This window comes from Dermacentor variabilis, unplaced genomic scaffold, assembly GCF_050947875.1.
Source record: "Dermacentor variabilis isolate Ectoservices unplaced genomic scaffold, ASM5094787v1 scaffold_12, whole genome shotgun sequence".
Lineage (NCBI taxonomy): Eukaryota > Metazoa > Arthropoda > Arachnida > Ixodida > Ixodidae > Dermacentor > Dermacentor variabilis.
The window spans coordinates 30,714,552-30,737,956 of record NW_027460280.1 but is presented as its reverse complement, the minus strand read 5'-3'; the positions used below and the strand labels follow the sequence as shown (position 1 = coordinate 30,737,956).

The following is a 23,405-nucleotide window of genomic DNA, read 5'->3' as shown; positions in this document are numbered from 1 at the left end:
AGGCCGACAGTGATGTCGGTGAGGATGATGCAGAAGATGCCGGCCACACACAGGGCCACGAGGAAGGCCCCGATCGCATAGAGGGCGCTGCGCTTCATGGACTCTCGGCAGTGGCCGTCCCGCCGCAGCTGTGGTTCATCTCCATTCTTGGAACCACCTGCAGGGAGGAGACAAGACCTGAAGAGTCTTCGCGAAACAGCCTATACGTTGACGGACGCTGTTTTTTGACTAGTTCGTGAACACGTAGAGAGCCTGGCGTTGCCGGTAATAGACTGAGTGCGTCGAAAAGGTCTCAAGTTACGTCCCATGCTTGGGCAGTATTTACCGTTTCCGCATTCTCATCGACCTCGAACTTACTAATACTTGTTCAGTTATTTTTTCAAGAGAGAGAGAGAGAGAGGGGGAGAGAGAGAGAAATAAAAGCAAAGGAAAGACAGGGAGGTTAATCAGACGATATCTCCAGTTGGCTACCATGTACTGGGGAAGTGGGTGCGAAAGATAAGAGAAAAAAGTTGAAAAAGAAGAAGAAAGTCGCGCTATCGATAGAAAGGTTAATCACTGATTACGATAGCAAATTATTACACAACTATACGAAGCAAGGTTTCTTGCTTTATTTGCTGTATGAGATATAATGTAGACATTCGCTTACTAACTAAATTAAGAAGCATGGTGTCAGGTGCGAACAGGCAAACGTGAACACATCTCACGCGATGACTGCAGACACTGGCTGTCAGAACGCTGGCGTAATGAAGGGCAGCAACAGCGGCGAGCACGAAGGGTGCTTCGTGCTGCCTCTTGCTTCAACGCGAAGAAGGCACGCAAGAACAGAGAGCATACGAAGCCATCAGCTGTGTTGCGTTGCCTCCAATATAGAGCACGTACGGCTGCGCTCAGCCCCACGTGCATAGGCAGCCGCGGCTGGAGTGGAAGAGGGGAATCGCGCTTATCTGCCCTCCGCCCCCTTTTCAACTGCACATACATCTCCCCGCTTTATACGTAACATCACGCCGACGTCGACGGCGGAAATTCCCCTGGAGTGTTCGTATAATTGCTATCGCAATAAAATAAAGAACTGTGTCTGTGGGCGCCGTGACAGTCTGCGAAGGCACCACAAAGTCTTATACAGTGCCAACGTCCCACTAATACATTCAACGTCGCACAGTGCACATTCACGACTTGTCACGCTGTCCGGTGTCTCTTAAATATCGGAACAGCGCCTTTACAGAAGCGCGCGTCTATAGCGTGGCTGAGAGCTGCTGCTCTTTGCGGGTTGAAACGAGGGAACTTGCAAAGAAGGTGTACGATCGTTTTGCTGCACCCGCAGAATTAACAAATTGGGCTATTGGCCATTCCATTTATGAATAATCAATAATCAAGCAGGGTGAAGTAAAGCGAGGATGCGACTGGTGGAAAACTCACTTTTCCTTTAAAAGCTCCTTTTTTTTGAGACTGTGATAGGAAAAGTACACTTACACAATATATTTTCATCTGTCTAAAGTCAAGACGTTTATCTGAGCTTGAGAGTACGAAAAATTATTCTAATCAAGGCATCGTAGCTGTAGGAGCTTCATTTTTTTTTTCATGCTGGAGTAATGAAGCTCACAGCCACAAGGTTTGCCCAGATGGTGAGCCTTCCTGGTGTAACAACAAGCTAGCACTAGCCCTTGGTGAGTCGGCAGCGGCTCATTCTCCAATTCTGCCTATTGTTTAGTTGCATGGGCTATGCTTTGTGTACATATGAGAGTTTGACAAGCGAAAAGCCGTTGTCTCGCTGTATTCAGGGCGAAACTCAAAACGTCAGCAAGTCAGGCACTTAACAGCAACGCCAGTTGCACAAACGTCAGTCACTCAGCATCAAGATGTCGTTGCTGGCTGTGCCCCGAAACAAGAATTACTTCCGGCATTGTTGTGGAGATACCTTTACCCGCATACTGTAGTTCAACATAGGTCGCAAAGGCTTTGAAGATGTTATGCAGGTGTTGGGCGCCCTTCCAGCTCGGTAGTTGATCGGTCTCGGTAGTTGATCGGTAGTTGATCGACCACATAGAACAGAGAAGAACCGAAAAAATGTCTGGAATACAGACGGCTGAAACCAACTCTCATCATTGCCGTCCTGCAAAGAAAGCCCTGCTTGAGGAGTAAGCACGGTAGGGTTCTGAGGGCCGCAGGAGAATTTTCAACTTGGACACTTATTGTGAAAAGGCTGGTCTGCATTCTGACTAAATACCATACAAATTGATCAATTGTAATTGTAATTAGCATGTTAAAAATTAAATTATGGAGTTTTACATGCCAAAACCCCGATCTGATTATGAGGCACGCCGTAGTGGGGGACTCCAGATTAATTTTGACCATCTGGGGTTCTTTGAGCGTGCACATAAAATCTAAGTACAAGCGTGTCTCTGCATTTAGGCCCCATCGAAATGCGGCCGCCGTGCCTGGGATTTGATTCCGCGACCTCTTGCTTAGCAGCGCAACACCAAAGCCACTAAGCAACAACGGCGGGTAATTAGCATGTTTAGAAACCCTAAACTTCGCCTCTCTCTTTTTTTCCAATGCTGCATTCTGTTTTCACTGCTTGTGCACAAAAAATACTTGTACTTAATGTGACACAATAAGAGCTAAATTTTGTGCGTGCATGCACAAGGATTTGTAGCATACAAGTACTTAGGTTAGTAATTTTCTGAAATTGTGGTCATAAGAATTTAAGGGAGGCAGTCTTCAATGTCCTCAATATTGACAGTGCCAATTAAATTATTCATAATAATAGAGATAAGAGAAAACATTTTGACTTTATTCGCAACGACTTTTCTATAAGAAGCAATGTAGGTTATTTTATGACACTCTGCTAGGCCTGGTCTGAAGTCCAAACATTGCGCAAGAGACCCTTCTATTCCAACTTGCACGGAAATATTCAAAGATATTGAGAAAATAAAAAACGCATAAGAAAGGCGGAGAGTAAACTTTATACTTTGCATAACATCTGTTAAGTTAGCTGCATTATTAAAGAAAATGGATCTCCCAGGAGCACCTCCCTTTAAGGCGTATATTTACATAGGCAAGTTGCGAAGGCCGCTCCACCTACAAAGTGGTCGTCGCAAATGGTTGGTAAGCGACTGTTTTCAATCGGTCGCTCACAGATGGATGTTTTGATTCTGCAACTCGTGCCGCTGAACTGCTGAACGAAGCAGCGTGCTACCGCTACCGCAATTTCTTCGGCAGGGTAACAGAATTGCCGGAGCCGGCACTGCCGTGGTACATTTCAAGGCAGCTACAACACTATCCTCAAAATACATACCTACAAATAACAATTGAAGAGCAAAGAGAGTCACACACGTGCGAGACAGCATACTTAAATTTGCTGCCTTCCCTAGATACGTCAGTCAGTCGCAAGTAGAAAGGTCTTAGTTTGTGTGTGACCATTAAGACGCAAATCCGTTTGGTGCGAAAGAAGTTCCCAATGTGCAAGCGGCATATTTTAGTTGAAAACGACAAGATTAGGTGTGTCGGTTTGCAAGACGCCTCTGCGGCTGTGGATTCTTCATCATCAGTGGTGGTCGGTCGCGTGATGTGTGTCAACCGCCTGTGTCAATGCACACCTTTGTGCAGGCAGCCTGATCACAACTTATAATTTTGTGGTGCGACAAGGCGTTTCGGGAAGTAGGTAACATCGGTGTCTTCATGGACAATGCGATACTTTTGTGTGTGTGTGTGTGTGTGTGTGCGTGCGTGTGCGTGTGTGTGTGTGTGTGTGTGTGTGTGTGTGTGTGTGTGTGTGTGTGTGTGTGTGTGTGTGTGTGTGTGTGTGTGTGTGTGCGTGTGCGTGTCCGACAGTGTTGCTCCCTTCGGCGGACTTCACTCACCGCAACATGACATTCACGCATCCATGCACGTGAAATGCTGGATCGAGTACCCGCTGAGAAATGAAAGGAAACCTTCATCAAAAGCGTTTGGCGGTGCTTCAAAGGAATACGTACGGAAATGCACTGTATTCCGAGTTTTACTTTATGCATGCTTTTTTTCTGGCCGCCTGGTGGAGGAGTTTCGTCAGGCATTGTTGCCATTTGCCTCCTTGAATATAGCAATCGTAATATAAACTTGCAGGTTCTACATATTGATATTTTTGTATATTGTTTTCAGCACCAGACCAAAGTAGCACGCCTACAAATGCCAACAGTATTATTAGCTTCTTGCTTCAAAGCTATCCATCTCACTTTATTGCTTATAGGGGAGTTTGAACAGTAACTTTTGAGACTGAATTTAATACGAATCGAATAGTGCTAGAGCCATCGAAGCGAATAAAATCGAATCGAATATCGAATTCTTTTCGAATAATTAACAGGCGTTTTCACCAATAATATAGAACGATCTTCACATTCTAGTACATTTACAACCATAGCGAGTCTCTGTCGTTAAATTGCACGTTATGCAGAATTGTTTAATAAAAGCACACATGGAACATTAGGAGCAAATAAGCGGGTAATTCACAACACACTCATAACTCATCGGTTTGTGCATATGAAAGCGTTTTTGCCGGAACTGCCTTGCTCCCTGAGTGACATTATAGCGTGCTAACGAGAAGAAAGGGGGTTAACCGAGGGGCCCGATTTTTATTAGTGATATCATAAGAAGCCAACAAACACTGACACCAAGGACAACATAGGGGAAATTACTTGTACTTAATAAATGAAATAAAGAAACGATAAATTAATGGAAATTAAAGTGGATGAAAAAACAACTTGCCGCAGGTGGGAACCGAACCCACAACCTTCGCATTTCGCGTGCGATGCTCTACCAATTGAGCTACCGCGGCGCTGTTTTCCAATCCACTTTCTTGGGTATTTATGTGTCCTAGTAGAACCCTGGGAGTGTTAGCCAGTGCCGCCACTCACAGACCTTGGCGGCGGACGTGGAACGTCTTTCTTGCCGCAGGCGCCACGAGAACGTGATCTTTTAGGGTGAAGGCAACCGGTCAATAAAACCACATATGCTACCTGAAGGCATGAATGTTGCCGGAATATTAATCAATGTTGCGTGCTATATTACGTGCCTTCTCGTGTTTTATGTCTACTATTCATTTATCGCACTTTTGCTCCCATATTATTCTTAATCGCACACACCTGGTGGCTAAAAAAAATGTGGCGTTGAGTCCCAGCATTCCACAGTGGGTTATGAGGAACGCCCAAGGGGAGGCTTCGAATTAGTTTGTACCTCCTTGGTTTTCTAAACGTGTACCTATATCTAGTTACACGAGCGTTTTCGACTTTCGCGCCCGCTGAAATGGGGTCGCCATGGCCTGAAATATTAAAACACTGTTTGAGGAATGTTCTTGTTTACGAAGAGTGACTATTCGATTCGAATACGGAATTTAATAGGGCGATATTGTATCTGTTATTAGCAAGTTCTGAATATTGACGAACCCTTTTGATTTTAAGAATACACGAGGTAATCGGATTACATTAAAATCGACTTACGTCTCTGTTATAGGGAGCGCCAAACTTTGCGGCATCGTACTCTTCATTCTAAGCCGCTACAGAGCTTCTGATATAGGTAAAGAAAGGAAAAAGTGATCTGTTTCTATAATAAAGTAAAGCTGTGTTAGGCAGATGTATTTCACTTCGGCTTTACAGCACTAAAGAATTTTTGAGCAGTTTGATTTTGCTCCTATACATACTTATTCGCAGTGAAGCTGCGAGTGTTTATTGCGCATTCACTGAGCCAAGTAACCAAGTAAAAAAGAAAAAAATGGCGGAATGTGCCATTCGTTACAGTAACATGTAACGCCTTATTATACAAATTAAACAGATATGGGTAAATCTACTTAACTCCGAGGCAGACTAGCACTTTGCGGCGTGGGGAGCAGCGCGACCACTAAAAAGCATGCCCCGTGGTGTGCTTGTGCTTTTACGACTCATCCATGATTGCAGCGCGCGGCAAAAGAAACACAAAGAAAAAGAGGGAAAAGACGGGACTCGGCGCTTGTCCCGTTTTCCCCCTCCTTTTTTGTGTCTTCGTTTGGCCGTGCGCTGTTAGCATGGATGAGTTCCAAGTGGCCTGATTCGCCATACTAGCTTGCAACTCGTCTTGTCCGCTTTTTCACGGTTGACTGACAAGGAGGAAACAGAAATGGCATGCGATGGGGAAAAATCTAGCGATTATGATGATGATGATTGGAGTTTTAGACATTAGACATTAGACATTATTTATTTGATCATAAAATTGTGCATGAACGTAAACAAACAACTGTTGGGCACATAGCCGAGGCTAGTGTAGGCCCATATGGTATACGTGCGTATGTGAAACAACGATCAAGACAAAGTTGCACAATCGCGTATTGGTTGTACATAATTAACCAGGATGAGAAACAAGAGGAATAAAGAAACATACATCATTGCAGCAGTAAGAGTATGCGGCGCAAAGGCCAGAAGTGGCAAATGAGCGCATCTAACAATTATTTCCTGCAGCCTGGATGAAAATGTTGAATTACGCCCGGAACAGAGTAGACACAACAAAATGAGGGCCTCGATAATTTAACGATTCTATTCCAAAGCAATCGATTTTCGGCACAGTGGTTGGAGCAGCACACATTATCGCCGGCATCGTCCGAACTTGAATGGTGAAGGAATAGAGAAAAAGGAATCCTTATATTATATAACGGCAGAGGTGGCGTGTTTTTAAAAATTAGCACCACGCCAACGTTTGGCTAAAGAGCAATGAGTATGCCTTCGCTATTCGACACGTGCAAATAGCACCAACGCAGCTGCGAAGTGCACACAAATTACAGCCTCGTCTTGGTTCTCTTTTTCTTTTTCGTCCCAGCGCACCTTCTCGTTTGCTTTAAACGAGGAAAATGTCCTGAAAACTGTCCAACTGAATCAATTAAGGAATAAATCCGGCTAATAGCGCAAACGAGTACGCGTGGTGACATATTAGCTCTATACAAAATAGAAAATTACAAGAAACTCGTAACCAGGACGAATCATATCAAGTTCCCGAAGCAACACACGGGTTGTGAAGGGACGCCGTAGTGGGGGACTCCGGAATAATTTTTACCACCTTACCTTCTTTATAACATGCACGTAGATCTATGTAATCGAGCGTTTTTGCATTTCGCCATGTCGAAACGCGGCTTCCACGACCGAACCACTACGCCAACACGGCCGGTCTAGCCAGGACAACCGAGGTCCATTTATACTGCCCGTCACTTCCATACCTGTAACATACCGGCCTGTAACAGCCCTACGATGGTGCATGCAGACGCACCAGATATGTTGGGCGCGCGCCACTTCATATGCATGTGCCTACGTACGCCTTTGTCTTCCCCTGACTACGGGAAATGTTGCCTCCTTGTGTCTTTTGATGCATCAGCCCAGGACAGCCGCTCTTTACTTTTTCTTCTCAAGTCGTTTGTATCTTGTCTCGCACTGTTAGAGAGACACTAAAGAGTGAAGTGATTTCACCTTTATTATTATATAACCCTGCTACAATACAAGAAAAGGCACTATTTCCATCAGAAGAGACTTGGTAAGCCGCCCCTTCCAGTCCGTGAAGATGATTGAACAACGAAGCTGTGTTAGTTACACCGAGTGTTACACCATGCAGGTGGAACTTCGCAAGCAGTCTATATTGTAAATCTTTTGTTTAACTATTCTTTCAACTCATTTTGGCTTTTGTGGTAGGCAGATTCTTCCTCAGGAGTACGCACTACTCGTGGTCTTTCCATAGTTGTAGCTTGGATGGAATATGCAGAACCACTAATCCAAAGCTCTGTATATTAGGCGCAAGGGCTACCACTGGAGATGCGGGCACTGCAATTGTTTTGACGATAGCTTGAATTGGTTTAACGATTAACGTCGCTGCCGGAATTTCTTGCTGGCGCAAGAAGTGCCCGCAGCCACGTGCTCCTGGTATCGTGTTTCGATCGCTGGGCACTGTTTGTTAGCTGCAAACGGCCAGCATAACTTTTGTTTCATTCGCGGCAGGGTGGAATCAGTCGTCGAAAAATTCGATGCCGATTTGGCTCGATGACCGAAAATGCAACGTGTGACAACCGTATACGATTTGCTTATAAGGTAGTATTCTCACAGGGGGAAGAGGTCACTCCAAACCCTTTCCCCCTGTTGAGCTCTTCCTCTCCGCGGCTCCTTTTTAGCGAAGTCCGACAACGACGGCACAGGGCCCGCATAAACAGCTTCGCTGTAAAAATCCCCATTGAGCCGCTCAAAACGCTACAAGAGCAAGGGCAACACGCTCAGTCGGCAACAATCAACATGAAGAAAGTAAACATTATTAAAAAGAATGGTCCGGCAGTTTTGGTTGCGGTCGCCTCAGGCGCCGGCTCGATTCAACCGAGACCACCAACAATCAAACATGTAGTTTGAGCTATAGACAGTTTGATATATACGTTGTGCATCAGAGGCCCCATTCACAAGACTTTTTGTTTGTAAGTGCTTCCTCTTCGCCATTGGCCAGTTACCTCCAGTAATAACAAGTCCAGCATCAGGATTGGCTGACATTTGCTCTTAAGAACCTCTTTTGGCGTTAGTGCTTAAGTGAACACGGGCCCTGATGTGGCAGAAGCATACTGGCAATGTACTGGGCCTATAAGCTCTTACTTAAAGCACTAACGCTTGACATGGCTCCTGCGAGCCCACCAAGTTGAACTTTTGGACACATGAGCAAAAGCAGTCAGTTAATAGTAAACAACACTTACGAACAAAACACTTTGAATTCGGCCGCTGGGCCGGTGTTCATTTAAGTCTCTCTTGCATAAATACCATTCTATATTGTCCATCGCTATGGCGATCAGCCTGTTATCAAACATATCACTCGCTACTTGTAGAAGTGGCCTTTCCAGGATAACAATATCTTCGCGAATGTGGGCCATGAATTTCACAGATAAGGAACGATAACCACCGCTACATGTTGTTTACCGTATGTAGTGCGGCGCCTTGTACCTATATTGATGTGTTTTTTGGGATCCTGCATCTTTTGTCGCTAGTTGCAACTCTCTAACTGCGATAAGCCCTAACTGGCGTTTTTTGTTCGCAGGCTGTTCATACAACTGAGAACAACATTTGTCAAGGATTTCACAGACGGCGTTATAAGCTATGAAAGAGCTGCATATACCATACGGGAAGCAAGGTGTTTCCGAAGTGCAGTTGCTGCACTGTATGATTGGATAACGATGCAAACTTGGGTATCGTGCGCAGACATACATGCGCATATGGCCACCTTCTCCTATAAATGTGACCCTGTCTGCTTTCAATAAACTAGTTAAAAGTGGCGCTCTTTCCTGCCCTGAACCTTTTTTCAGCCCTTGGTTGCGTCCTAACCTTGAGGAATAGTTTGAACTAACTAGCCCAGCAACAAGTATTGGTACGCTCCTTTTTATCGCATCGACCCGCATTGCCTCCTGCGGAGACTAGGCTTGCATGATGAGCGCATCACATTCATTGTTTGGGACTTCGTGTGGCCAACACCGTCTTTTTCTTTTTCTTTTTGCTTTAATATCAGGAAACTCAGTTCACCGCTGTGCGCCAACAACTTCAAGCTACCTGGTGAGGCTGAGCACGTGCTCTGTCACTGCCGCTGCTATACCAGCGTGCGGTTAGCAGCGAAGACTTTACCTGGTATACATGAACAAACGCGGGCTAGGGATCTTTAGGGCCCTGGGACAAAAGTAGGCACGAAGTCCCAGTCACAGACGCCCTGCTGTTATACTTACGCAATTCAGGTTTTATAGATATTGTTTGACCTTTTCTGAGTCATCTGGGTTCCATTTGTTAACTTATTTATAGATTATCTAAAAAAATGTTTATCTCATTCTTCCGTTTTGCCTTCTTCCCTCACTGCAGTCCTATCCTCTTCATCATCATCATCATCAGCCTAGTTACGCCCACTGCAGGGCAAAGGCCTCTCCCATACTTCTCCAACTACCCCGGTCATGTACTAATTGTGGCCATGTTGTCCCTGCAAACGTCTTAATTTCATCCGCCCACCTAACTTTCTGCCGCCCCCTGCTACGCTTCCCTTCCCTTGGAATCCAGTCCGTAACCCTTAATGACCATCGGTTATCTTCCCTCCTCATTACATGTCCTGCCCATGCCCATTTCTTTTTCTTGATTTCAACTAAGATGTCGTTTACCCGCGTTTGTTGCCTCACCCAATCTGCTCTTTTCTTATCCCTTAACGTTACACCCATCATTCTTCTTTCCACAGCTCGTTGCGTCGTCCTCAATTTCAGCAGAACCCTTTTCGTAAGCCTCCAGGTTTCTGCCCCATATGTGAGTACTGGTAACACACAGTTGTTATACACTTTCCTTTTGAGGGATAGTGGTAACCTGCTGTTCATGATTTGAGAATGCCTGCCAAACGCACTCCAGCCCATTCTTATTCTTCTGGTTATTTCAGTCTCATGATCCGGATCCGTGGTCACTACCTGCCCTAAGTAGATGTATTCCCTTACCACTTCCAGTGCTTCGCTACCTATCGTAAACTGCTGTTCTCTTCCGAGACTGTTAAACAATACTTTAGTTTTCTGCAAATTAATTTTCAGACCCACCCTTCTGCTTTGCCTCTCCAGGTCAGTGAGCATGCATTGCAATTGGTCTCCTGAGTTACTAAGCAAGGCAATATCATCAGCGAATCGCAAGTTGCTAAGGTATTCTCCATCAACTTTTATCCCCAATTCTTCCCACTCCAGGCCTCTGAATACCTCCTGTAAACATGCTGTGAATAGCATTGGAGATATCGTATCTCCCTGTCTGACGCCTTTCTTTATAGGGATTTTGTTACTTTCTTTGTGGAGGACTACGGTGGCTGTGGAGCCGCTATAGATATCTTCCAGTATTTTTACATATGGCTCATCTACACCCTGATTCCGTAATGCCTCCATGACTGCTGAGGTTTCGACTGAATCAAACGCTTTCTCGTAATCAATGAAAGCTATATATAAGGGTTGGTTATATTCTGCACATTTCTCTATCACTTGATTGACAGTGTGAATATGGTCTATTGTTGAGTAGCCTTTACGGAATCCTGCCTGGTCCTTTGGTTGACAGAAGTCTAAGGTGTTCCTGATTCTATTTGCGATTACCTTAGTAAATACTTTGTAGGCAACGGACAGTAAGCTGATCGGTCTATAATTTTTCAAGTCTTTGGCGTCCCCTTTCTTATGGATTAGGATTATGTTAGCGTTCTTCCAAGATTCCGGTACGCTCGAGGTTATGAGGCATTGCGTATACAGGGTGGCCAGTTTCTCTAGAACAATATGACCACCATCCTTCAACAAATCTGCTGTTACCTGATCCTCCCCAGCTGCCTTCCCCCTTTGCATAGCTCCTAAGGCTTTCTTTACTTCTTCTGGCGTTACCTGTGGGATTTCGAATTCCTCTAGGCTATTCTCTCTTCCACTATCGTCGTGGGTACCACTGGTACTGTATAAATCTCTATAGAACTCCTGAGCCACTTGAACTATCTCATCCGATATGATATGAAGAGGATCATATTATCACATCATCACATGAAGAGGATCATCATCATCATCAACCTCCTATATGATCCTCTTCATGTCATTTCAAATACCTCATCTCAAGCAGCAAGCCCTGCATAGAGCAGCTCCGGCTGACATCTTCAGCTTGCACTAACTCTTTCTCTTTCTCACTCTCTCTGCATAAATTGTGTATGAGTAATAATATTCCCATAGTGATTTCAGGAATAATATACTGGCCTTCACTGTGACGCATATACAGTAACAGTGAATGTGTTTAGAGCCGAGTGCACAAACCATGCTTTTGCAATGCTTATCAATACAAAGACCAACTAATATTTTGCGAGAAAGAGGGGTTCCGTACATCGTCCGAAAGCGGTTCCATAAGTAATGTCTCACTGGCTCATGTAGCCGGGACAATATACAGCAGGAGTTTATTCTTATTATAAATTCAAACACCTCATCTGAAGTAGCAAGCTCTGCATATAGCAGGGTTTACAGCTTAAGTTTCCATTAAGCATTCTATATCTCCATCTCTCTGTCATCGTTCTACATAAAATCAGGTGTGGACATTTGCCGCGTGTATTCGGGCTGCGCCTACAATCGGCAGCCATTTCCTTTTGATTTTCAACGGATACAAGCGTTGTACTTTTTTGGAGTACGTACTTTTTTCACAATATAGCAAATGAATATTGATAGCAACCTTGCAGTGCGGATCGCCTCCCCATCAGGGGTCACGAACTTGCTTACGCAGCAAAGAACGGTTGCTCGTTTGCAGCCGCGTCAACTGGGAGCCAAACAAGATGTCACACTCAGCGAAGAAAGTGAGGGGCACCATTTGCGCACCGCTTGATGGGGCAGATGTGAGACTCTGTAGCCCGCGTGTTGCACCAGCGAGGGCAGGGCTCGTGCTCGTTGAAAGTCTAATCAAGGCTCAAGGTTTTCCTCCCACTCCCGCCAAATGCCGAGACGTCACTTGGGCGAACTTCGCTGGCGCGGTGACGCCGGGCCGTTTCGTTATGCGTCATGTGTGCGTGAATGCCGCCGGAGTGACACTTCGAGGTGCCGCGCGGTGGTTCAAGAGAAAAAGAAAAGCTGGCACCGAGCACACCGTAGATTTGGCGCATTTGCGTGCTCACACTTTCGTCTTACGCTTTTTTTTCTTCTTCTATTTCTTCCTTTGGAGAGGGGGGCGTTGAGACCCGTAATTGATGTGGAGGACTGAAAAGCAAGTCGGATCTAAATTTGTATCAGAAGCCAAATTCCCAAAGCGTTTGTAAGGGTGCCTTGCGATTGTCTCGCCACCTGTACTAATAACCCGGCCTCAATCCTGATTGGCTGGCGCCCGCTCTTACGAACAGTTCTAGCGTTAAGGTTGTTGTAACGTTAACTCTTTGTATCCCATCGACCACAAATGCTGCCATAATGTAAAGGAATGCTACGAATCTCCTGCGTATTGCTGAATGTTCAAATATCACTGGCGCTTTTTGAGGCACTTGGACGTTTCATGTCACTGTCTTGGTAGCAGCGCCACCAGAAAAAGAAAGATGCCGTCTCCTTGAGGTACTCGACTTAGTATCTACCTGAACCTTTATGGTCCGAGTGTATCAAAAGAAAACGCGAGGTGATGTCATAGCGTTTCTGTTTTTAGTGCTCTACATTACCATTTTCAGGCGTCTGTTATCTATTTGTCTGTCTGTCTGTCTGTCTGTCTGTCTGTCTGTCTGTCTGTCTGTCTGTCTGTCTGTCTGTCTGTCTGTCTGTCTGTCTGTCTGTCTGTCTGTCTGTCTGTCTATCTATCTATCTATCTATCTATCTATCTATCTATCTATCTATCTATCTATCTATCTATCTATCTATCTATCTATCTATCTATCTATCTATCTATCTATCTGTCTGTCTGTCTGTCTGTCTGTCTGTCTGTCTGTCTGTCTGTCTGTCTGTCTGTCTGTCTGTCTGTCTGTCTGTCTGTCTGTCTGTCTGTCTGTCTGTCTGTCTGTCTGTCTGTCTGTCTGTCTGTCTGTCTGTGTAACACGACAAAGTGGTGCGTGGGGCAGTCTAGGCTTATGGGACCGCCCCCTTTAGCAGACTCCCTGGACAAAATTTCGGGCTATGCGCCACTGGTGAGCATATATATATATATATATATATATATATATATATATATATATATATATATATATATATATATATATATATAGAGGGGGAGGTCCCATAAGCCTAGACTGCCCCGCGCGCCACTTTGTCGTGTTCTTTCTTTGCCTCAGCCCGCGTTTTGAGGCGCCGTGTTGACTGCACTATCGCCTGGACCGGCCGAAGTTGCCCAGTAATCTCCTCGTAGTAGCTTACCCTATGTAGGAACTTCGCGACGTTGTATAAACTTCAGGCTCGCCCAAGTTAATCCAGTTTTAATATTTCTTTGCGGAAGCACAAATGCCATCGTCGTTTTACCATATACCGCATGAAATAGCCATACGTATGTACAATCGCATACATACGATTGTACACCACGTAGTCGCTGAGGACATCACAATCCTTGTTTCTCTCGCTTACGTTTGTCCGCTACCTATGCAGAGCCCAATAATCGCCATGTCGTAGGCTCACGTCGACGTAGGCTCACGTCTTGCAAAACTTTGGTGATCATGGCACGTCTCTTGGTTTTGGTGGCCTCCAACAATTTCCGCAGCAGTGAAGCATAACCCAGTAACCGTGGTACCCTTTCTCAGGAAAGCCATCAAGACTGTAACGTCCTGGTCCCGACAGACTGTTAGCATGACCTTGTCGACCGAGGGTTGGGTACGTGCCTTCTTTGGAGTAGGTGAGCGCGGATGCTTCCATTGCATTGATTAGACTGTAGTCTCCGGATCACAGTGATGGACCCAACTTTAATCCTGCGTGATAAATCTGTTGAAAAAGTCCTCCTGGTTTTCATGGCACATCGTCAAAAGAGCCTGGGAGTATTCCACTCGTTCCAACTTCTCTAAAGGTACGAGCAGCTGAAGAAGCCAGAGAGCGGATATCTTACGCATATGAAGAAGGTCTTTAAGAATTTTCCCACAGACTCCACGCTAATTTTGACATTTTGGTTAAGTTACAAATGGTTATACGGCCGTTTTCCAGAATGGCGGTCTCCGCTTGTGGGGTAGTGTGTTGTTCCATAGCCGAGCGGGGTCGCCCTGCAATTGGAGTCCTCTCCCCGAAGTCCGACGACATCTGAATTCACGATGCCGGTTCTTCACCAGATCATATGATTGGGAATCATCCTAGTAAACCTCCTGCATCTCCTCGAACGCACGTTCGGTACGTAACCTATGCGGTACGTAGCCAATCGGTATGTAACCTATAAAGACATATCATTATTCGTGTACAGCTTGAGCATCCTGCGATAATTAAATGTCAGTCAAGGGAAATCTTCATTGAACGCCCCTTGTAATATTAGCGATGGCGGCCGGTCAATGGCAAATATTGCTTAAGAACGAGAAGCTTCGCGAACTGGGCCCCTGTTTTGTGAACGTCTATTCGATTCATGTATTTGCGAATAATAATAATAATAATAATAATAATAATAATAATAATAATAATAATAATAATAATACGTTTATTCTCATAGCAGGTATACACAGTAATCGCCAGGCATGTCTAAGCCAACAAGGGCGTGTGGGACATGCTGCTGCAGATTTGGCAAGTCAATACATTAATGTAGGAGAACATTCAGATATCAAGGAAAAAAGTTAACGCTGCTACATAAAGTGCGCTCGACATTACAGTTGGCTGCGTAAATCTAATACAACCATACATTGAGTTCAAGTGTACCCATAACAAAAAACCTAAAAACGAACAGACACACGAACCAGTGGCGTAGCCAGAAATTTCGCTCGAGGGGGGGGGGGCACTTTGCAGCTCGGCCTCCTCCTTATTGAAATAGCCAAGAGATCAAATACATTAAACATTAATAACAACTGTGTGGTCATTGCCAAAGATGCTGAAAAGGAATTCAAGACAAGTATGTATTTTTTCATAAAAGAATATACTCGTATGTCTCAAAAATGTGCCCGAAATAACAGATATCAATGCTTCCATGTTTTCTGTGCATTTAGTAAGTGAAGCAAATATCACAGGAACTTTAGAGCTATTTCATTTTGAAACCAGCAAAGCACTGCATGCGGATGATATGAAAAATGTAAAGGCCATGAAATGTACAATTTGAGGACAACTTTTCTAATGAAAATTTTTTAGCCCCCCGGCCTTTCTCTCATTTGCATCTCTCTCTCTCTCTCTCTCTCTCTCTGTCATTCAAGAACCATCTTTACATTTTCGTACATATGCAACGACCAGGGAAAAATCTCAATGATGCTGTCCTTTGTTAGAATGTATTGCGCAGGAGCAGCTGTCACCGGTGGTGTATTGCGAGAAATTGCTCCGAAATTATAGTCGCGACAGAGAACACATATAAAAAGCAGGAGTTCTGCAAAATATACGAGGGCGAGTCATGTGAAAGTGAGCCAATGCGAATATATGACAAACGGGGCACTTTATTTAAGCGTAGTCTCCATGAGCATTTAGACATTTGTCCCACTGACTAAGGAGTCGCGTAATTCCCGTCTCATAAAACTCCTTGGGTTGCTGCTTCAAAACTCTGTAACCGACTCTACGTCATCGTCCGACACGAATCTGGTTCCCTTGAGCAGTTTTTTAAAATGCTCCCAAATGTGGAAGTCGCAAAGCCACAGGTCTGGGCTTTTTGGCGGATGTTGCAGCGTTTCCCGCTTGAACTTTGCCAGTTTTGTGTTAACCACATCAGCGACGTAGGGACGGGCAATGTCGTGGAGCAAGATGATCTTATTGCTCAATTTTCCACGTCATTTGTTCTTGATTATGAGACGCAGCCGATCCGACGTTTTAGAATATCGGAAACGATTGATAGTCTCCCCAGGTTTAGCAAATTCGATCAATAATGGCCCCGGACGATCGAAAAAAAGTCAACGACACCTTTCCGGCAGTAATTACGGCCTTTGCTATCCTTGTGGGTGGTGAATTCAAATGTTTCCACTGTAAGCTTTGCCTTTGTATTTCAGGCTAGTAGTAGCGGCACCATAATTCGTCCTCGGTCACAATTGCAGACAAAAAGTCCTCACCCTCATCGTGATACCGGATTAGATGAGTCAAGGCAGCGCCGAACCTCTCGGTCATCTGGTGATGGTTCAATATCTTGGGCATACGTTGCGCACACAAGAACCCATAACTGAGATGTTCATGAATTATGGTGGAACCCGAACCGTGACAGATGTTCACACGCCCAGCCAATTCATCGATGCTTATCCTCGGTTCTTGTCTAATCAGCCTTTGAAATTGTGTTGGAGGTGATTGCATTGTGGCTTCGGCCCGGCCATGGATCGTCTTTGGAACTTTCACGTCCTCCTTTGAACCGTTTGCTCCAGCGCTTCACAGTGGCCAATGAAATTCAATGTTCAACGCACACGGCGGCCATACGGCGACTAATTTCTTTTTGGGAAACATCTTCATCTGTCAAAAACCTCACCACACCACACTGCTCAACTTTTGGAGTGTCCATTATGTCACGCAACCATGTTCAACCCAGAGTATGAGAGCATTAAAGAACATTTATCCTCCCCCCTGCATGTCACTTTTGTAAATCAGATGCCTATGTGCTACGCGCATGTCTCCCAAATAATGAACCGAACCATTATTGCGCGGGGTGGGTTGGCTTACTTTCATTTGACTCGCCTTCGTACATTAGAAATTCGATGATACAATGTAATATACAAATGTGAAGCTACAGCTTGATAAAGGGCAAAAAACTGCCACTGGAAACAAAGTTCACTGCGCATATATACATAAAACCTCGCAACAAAATATTTAAATATACGTATACATCTCCAATAAATCTACGTATCTAAGAAATAGGCACGATATATGATGCGTCAAACAAGACAAATAAACATGTTGCGCAACCACACATTCACAGAACAAAGCCCCCCCCTCTCTCTCTCTCTCTCTCTCAACTCCCCCGATGTATCGCGCGCGACGGAAGGCGGCGCGCTTACTTAAAGCTGTTCTCCTTTTCCCACACAAGACTGAGCCACCATCATCGGTTCAACCATGCCGCCCTCCCCTTACGCTTTCACTCGCACATACAGCATGCGGGTCACGGTCACGATGTTATCGCCCTTAGACTTTATTTATACGGAACATGAGGGCGATGACGACGCCAGGAATGGACCTGGAATCTCCATACAGCTGCTATCGCAATAATATATTAAAGGTATCCGGCAACTGAAGCGTCCCGGGGCCCGTTAATTTCCGCAAAAGAAGTAACAGAATAGAACTTTCACCATGCGACAATTCGCTGTGCCGCAACAATGTCTTTTTTTTTTTCTCTTGGGGGGCGGGCGCCGAAATGAAATAACGCAAAGGAAAGCATGTTGGCTACAATCGGATGCCTACTTTGGGCACCTAGTGTGGCTACCGAAGGAATATCGAAGAAAACGTGAGACGCTTGGTCCACAGACAACCATGTATACGCATACTGCTCGGTATCCTACACCGGCGAGACAAAATTTTCCGGAGAGGTTGCGATCAAGCGAACGCGTTGCAATCCGTCGAGTCCCCGCAGTGCTGGCGGCGAGCGACTATGCATCGTTTTTTTTTCTCGTCTGCTAGCCAGAAAGCGTACAAAACCCTACCAGGCGAAAATGCAGTCGGCCAGAGAAAAGCGAACGCGCATCGAAGTGCGCCGCGCGGTGGTCGATGCAGCACGAGAAAAACGCATGCACTCTCGCTGGATCGGCATCCCGCGGGTAGCGAGAACAACAACAAAAATAAAGAAAGAGGCTCAATGTTCCCACGCGAATAAAAGTCCAAGTAGAAAAGTAAATAAGACTTAGTTACCTTTGTTGGCTTTAGAGTCTTGACATGGATGCCTTGGCGCAGGTGAGAAAAAAATTTTGATATTCTTTTCTGTGACATGATGGCACAAATGAACCACCACAACGCTTCGTCTCATCGGACCTCGCTGCGTGCTTTGCCAACTTGTGCGGTAGTGTGTTGATTTGGCTTGTCTCTTTGTATGGTCCGATGTACGACTTTAGAAAAGTCAACGCACCTTTGGCGTCAAATTTTTATAAAAGCGTTAAACCCACAAAGTTCCGGAATTGAAAACCTAAAGCACGACTTTGGAAATGTCAATGTACCTTTCGCATCAAAAGGTTATGAGAACTTTATCCCCATAACGTTTCAGAATTGAAATCCAAGCGCTCCGTAGATCCCGCGGCCTCCGCGAGATGCCGAGACGAGCCCGTTCGCCATCAAAACGCCCTTGAAACTTTGTGCTCGGCGGGGCGCCTTGCGTTACGATATGTGACTCCCGATGCATATGCGTTGCCGCGAAATCCAGTCTGATTTCGCAATGTTCGCGCTAAAATGTGTTTTCGAGCGTGAAAAGGACATTCTAGACAACATCGAGCATGATTTCCGGCGCCGGGAGTTGTTTTGGTCGGCGGCGCATGACAGCACGGAAAAATTTCGGGAGGGGGGGGGGCTGAAGCACCATAAGCCCCCCCTCCTGGCTACGCCCCTGACACAAGCTGCCAGATTGAAATCTTTGAAACAATTGCCACATGAATGTTACATAAGGTAAAAAGGCAAAGCTTATCGTGAATATGGAAGAGGTTCAACCTAAAGTGCACGGATCATGTTTTTCAGTAATCTTTTCGAGGTTGCTGAGAAAATATCCTCCGGTAGATTGTAAAACAGGTTAGGAACGTATACAAATCGTCATGCCTCAACGTGTCACGTTGAGGAACGAGGCACAGTAGAACAAAAGCACGAATGGAGCATGCTCACAGGTTTATTCTAAACCTTGGAATCACAGTCCCAAGAATGACGCAGACCCACTGTTTGAACCAACAACGAGCGGAAGGAAAGAAAACATACGGCGGTAAATATATTTCGAGGTTACAGTAGAGGCGAGTTACACGCCACGCTTTGGAGCACGCCTCTTAGAAGAACATGAACTCGGCTCTCCCAACGAACAGAACAGAAGGCGAACATTGTGATAGCGTACCTTAATATTCCATACGCAAGAGCATGCACTATAATAATAATAATAATAATAATAATAATAATAATAATAATAATAATAATAATAATAATAATAATAATAATAATAATAATAATAATTGTAAACCTAAGCAAAGGCGTGTGTCTTTACCAAAGGTATATATAGTGATTATTTAGAAGGAAACTAAGAGTCAAATATTTTTAGCATATCTATACCCACGTAGCGGCAACTTTGTGCTTTAACTCCCAGACGTAACATCATTCGCGTAGCTTCGATACTGCGCCTTTTCCTTGGGATTTTACAATTCCGGTTAAAAGCATGAACTCCTCATGAAGCGATAAAGATGTTGCGCACTTACCACGATAGAGATGAATGTTATGGCTGCAACTCTTGTTGCACGTAATTTTGAAACACGATATATATATATATATATATATATATATATATATATATATATATATATATATATATATATATATATATATATATATATATATAGAGAAAGCAAGGCATAGTGGGTAGTAATCGTAGTCATGATCTGCTGTTCTTTTCTCTAAACAAAACAAAACAAAAAAAGAGACAAGTTTTGTTTGTTTTCGTTTTCTTTTCCTGTGCAACATGTAAGGCATATTAAGTGGACGTTTTGGCGGCGTGTATATATATATATATATATATATATATATATATATATATATATATATATGCACAGTTTGTCCACTTCGAAAGTGTCACCCATTCCCAGTACACTGAAGTTGGTGCACGCGTAGTTTCGTTAGTGAAAATCAACTGAACGGCAGAACAAACAAAGAGTTGTGGGAACGCCTGCATATTTGTATGTCGAAGTATTATAGTCGGACGAAAATAGGTCAGCGACAACACGCGATAGGCACATGCGAAAGCTACATGTTGTTGAGCTTCCACCGAATTCAAGCCTTTTCGCTGGAACAAGAAAATTTTTCCCTGCGCCGAGCGACTGGACGGCGGTAGAAATACGATCTTGTAACGAACCAAAACATGGAGCACACATTTTCTCCAGTTGCTCAACACTATGTATTGGGTACGTGAAAAAGAGCGGAGAGTGCATATAGCTGCTCATGTATACATACCTGCATGCAGGTCATAAATCAGAGTAAGCAAAGTACCAGGATGAGAATTTAAATGTCTTGATGTGCCGATATTTCTTTAGAGCGGCACTATTCAAGCTGATCCGTTCCGCGAAGCAATGTATGCTAGTTAGCGGCTGAACCCCCTCTAACCTGTGTGGTAAATAGTTCGAGCAAGCTCATCAGGTATACCTGCCAGATTACACAGCTGAAGCGAAAGTTTTGCTTTCCCCTTGGTGCTTAGCTCAGCCGCAAGTTCGACTGGCAGTAGCAGGGATCCAAATGAAGGCACAGCTCTCATCACCAGCTGTCAAGCAGCTTTCGTTGCTCTTGCTGTACCAACAATACAACGAACATATCCATATATACACTGATGGTTCAGCCACCGCGGACAGTTCAACCACAGGGACCACTCAAGCTGCCAATAAGCAGCTTTTACCTTGGCCCCCTCCATTTGCTTGTAAATGGGCACAAATAAAATGAAATGAAAATGAAAGGATCAGTAATTTTTCCAGCGAAAGTCACCGCCTAGAAATTCAAGACATCGAATCAGACTACATCGACAGCCGCGGAGCTTGCTGCTCTTCGCAGCGCACTACGCATAATCCGAGAGCTTCAAAAGTGGAGCATTTTCAGCGATTCTAAGGCAGCGCTACATTACCTTGCTTTCCGTCTTACGCCGTGGGCCCTACGAACTACTGCTACAAATTCGAGAGCTCCTTCATCGCCTCGCCGAGAAATGACACAACGTCACATTTCAGTGGCTCCCTAGCCACTGTGGCATAATGGGTAATGAACAGGCCGATGAATTAAGCTGCTCGATCTGCCTATGAAGACGACGTGCAGGAGCCAATCCCGCTGTCAAGAACAGGTGCAGCAGTGCAACTTCGAGTGCTTGCATATGATGCCTTACAATCGTTGTGGAACACACCTAGGTTCCAACACACACGTCTAGATCGACTGGACACCTGTCTGTAACTTCACCCTCGACGTGGACAACCCCTGCCCGAGACAACGGTACTTTACCGATTGTGGCTTGGCGTCGCATTTACGAAGTCGTTTGCTTTCCGCATCGGATGGGTGCTGCGTGTGACCACTGCGGTGACGAGGAAACTATCGAACACGTTCTTTGTCATTGTCCCCGATACAGCGCACACAGGCCGCGCTGGCGTGTCTTGACGACCGGCCATTTTCGGAGTAGGCAGTCTTGAAACGCCAACCTGTACAGTCGTCGCACCATGAGACAGTGAAGGCACCCTGGATTTTTTTCCGTTCGAGTGGCCTATTGGAAAGATTGTAATTCTCGTGGACGTTCATGACCTTTCCTACTTTTTTTTTTCGTTTCCTTGCTTTCTCTCTCCGCTGTTCTTTCCGTCTTGCATTTCCCCTTCCCCTTCCCCCAGTGCAGGGTGGCAAAACAGAATCTTATCGAGTTAAGCTCCCTGCCTTTCCCATCCCGTTTATCTCTCTCTCTCGCGTTGGGAAGCCTGAATGGAGTAATCTATTGGAGATTTTCACAAAGCGTGAAAGCGAACTGCATCGTAGTAGCGGGTTCATGGAGAGCAAGGGCATAGAAGTGCGGCATTTAATTTAGAATTATAACAAAAATGGAGCATCGCGCATTCGCCCAAAGTTCGATGCTACGCGTACATAGAGGAAGACTCGCGTTGCTTCGCGGGCGTGTAGTGAACATGCACAACATTGTACTGTATACATTCGGCCGGCCACTGTCACTCTAAAGCAGGGCTTTGCATGTATAGCGCGGCCGTCGGGCACAACCTACTTTGGTCTTGGGTCATACCGAGACAAAACAGAATCGAGCCGATTTTCGGACCCAAGCTGGGCCACTTTTCGGAAGCTTCCTAGATCTTGCTGTGCCATAAAATGAAGTAGCGTGAAATGCAGTACTTTTGCGTAGGGTGGCATAAGCGCCACACAAATTTCAGCACGAGCCAAACATGCTAGACTGCGCTTCTTATGCAAAACAGGAAGAGCTAATAACCAAATTGGGCCCACCAGGCATCCCACGGACACACATATACTTTTTTAATCCAGCAAAAAGTTAGCACCTGCAGCCTTTACTACTTCCCACAGAGCGGTATACAAAATTCTTACTATTTTTGCTAGTAGAAAGCTTTACCAAGTAAAAGTTTTGCGCGTGGAAAACGGCTGAAGGCGGTATTGATGAGACAGACGTTATGGCGTCCAGATGTAAATGGATGGGCCTATCGTGAACGTCAAGGTCTTCAATACACGTGACAGCTTGCGCAAATTTAAACCCCGCAAAGCGCAAACGCCATTCCAAGTGAAAGAAGATTAGAACAACTTGCTCACACGTATTTCTGGCCACGGAGAGCATATTGATATGAAGAAAATAGCAAAATTATAATTGCAGAAAAATAATTAGTATGGTAATTATTTAATTAGTAATTCATTTGCTGAACTAGCCACATGTGAACACGCCCTCCAGAATATCAAAAATGCTATCATGATCAGCATCAAATTCAGTGTATCAAAAATTATACGTTGGACTTTGCGGGGCTAAGGTCTCACCACGCCAGTATCGTCACTGGATACCGGTGCGGATTACATATGGGTATCAAAGCGGATTCAGACCTAACAGTGAAGACGGCGAACGGTAGAAATAAGTCCTTGCAGTGAGCAAGCATGTCAGATGGCGTAAACGCCACAGTTGAATCTGGCATGGCAGCACACGACAAGGTCACAAGCC

General features: G+C 44.9%; 1 protein-coding gene and 1 non-coding gene across 5 annotated transcripts in view; both read right to left on the bottom strand.

Annotated features, from left to right (window-relative positions):
• Positions 1–23,405, bottom strand: part of LOC142565921 (uncharacterized) — a 173,485-nt gene that overhangs the window by 43,147 nt on the left and 106,933 nt on the right. The gene's annotated exons all lie outside the window — the stretch shown is intronic.
• Positions 4,741–4,813, bottom strand: TRNAS-CGA (transfer RNA serine (anticodon CGA)). The gene has a single exon. It is a non-coding gene; the product is annotated as a tRNA-Ser (tRNA).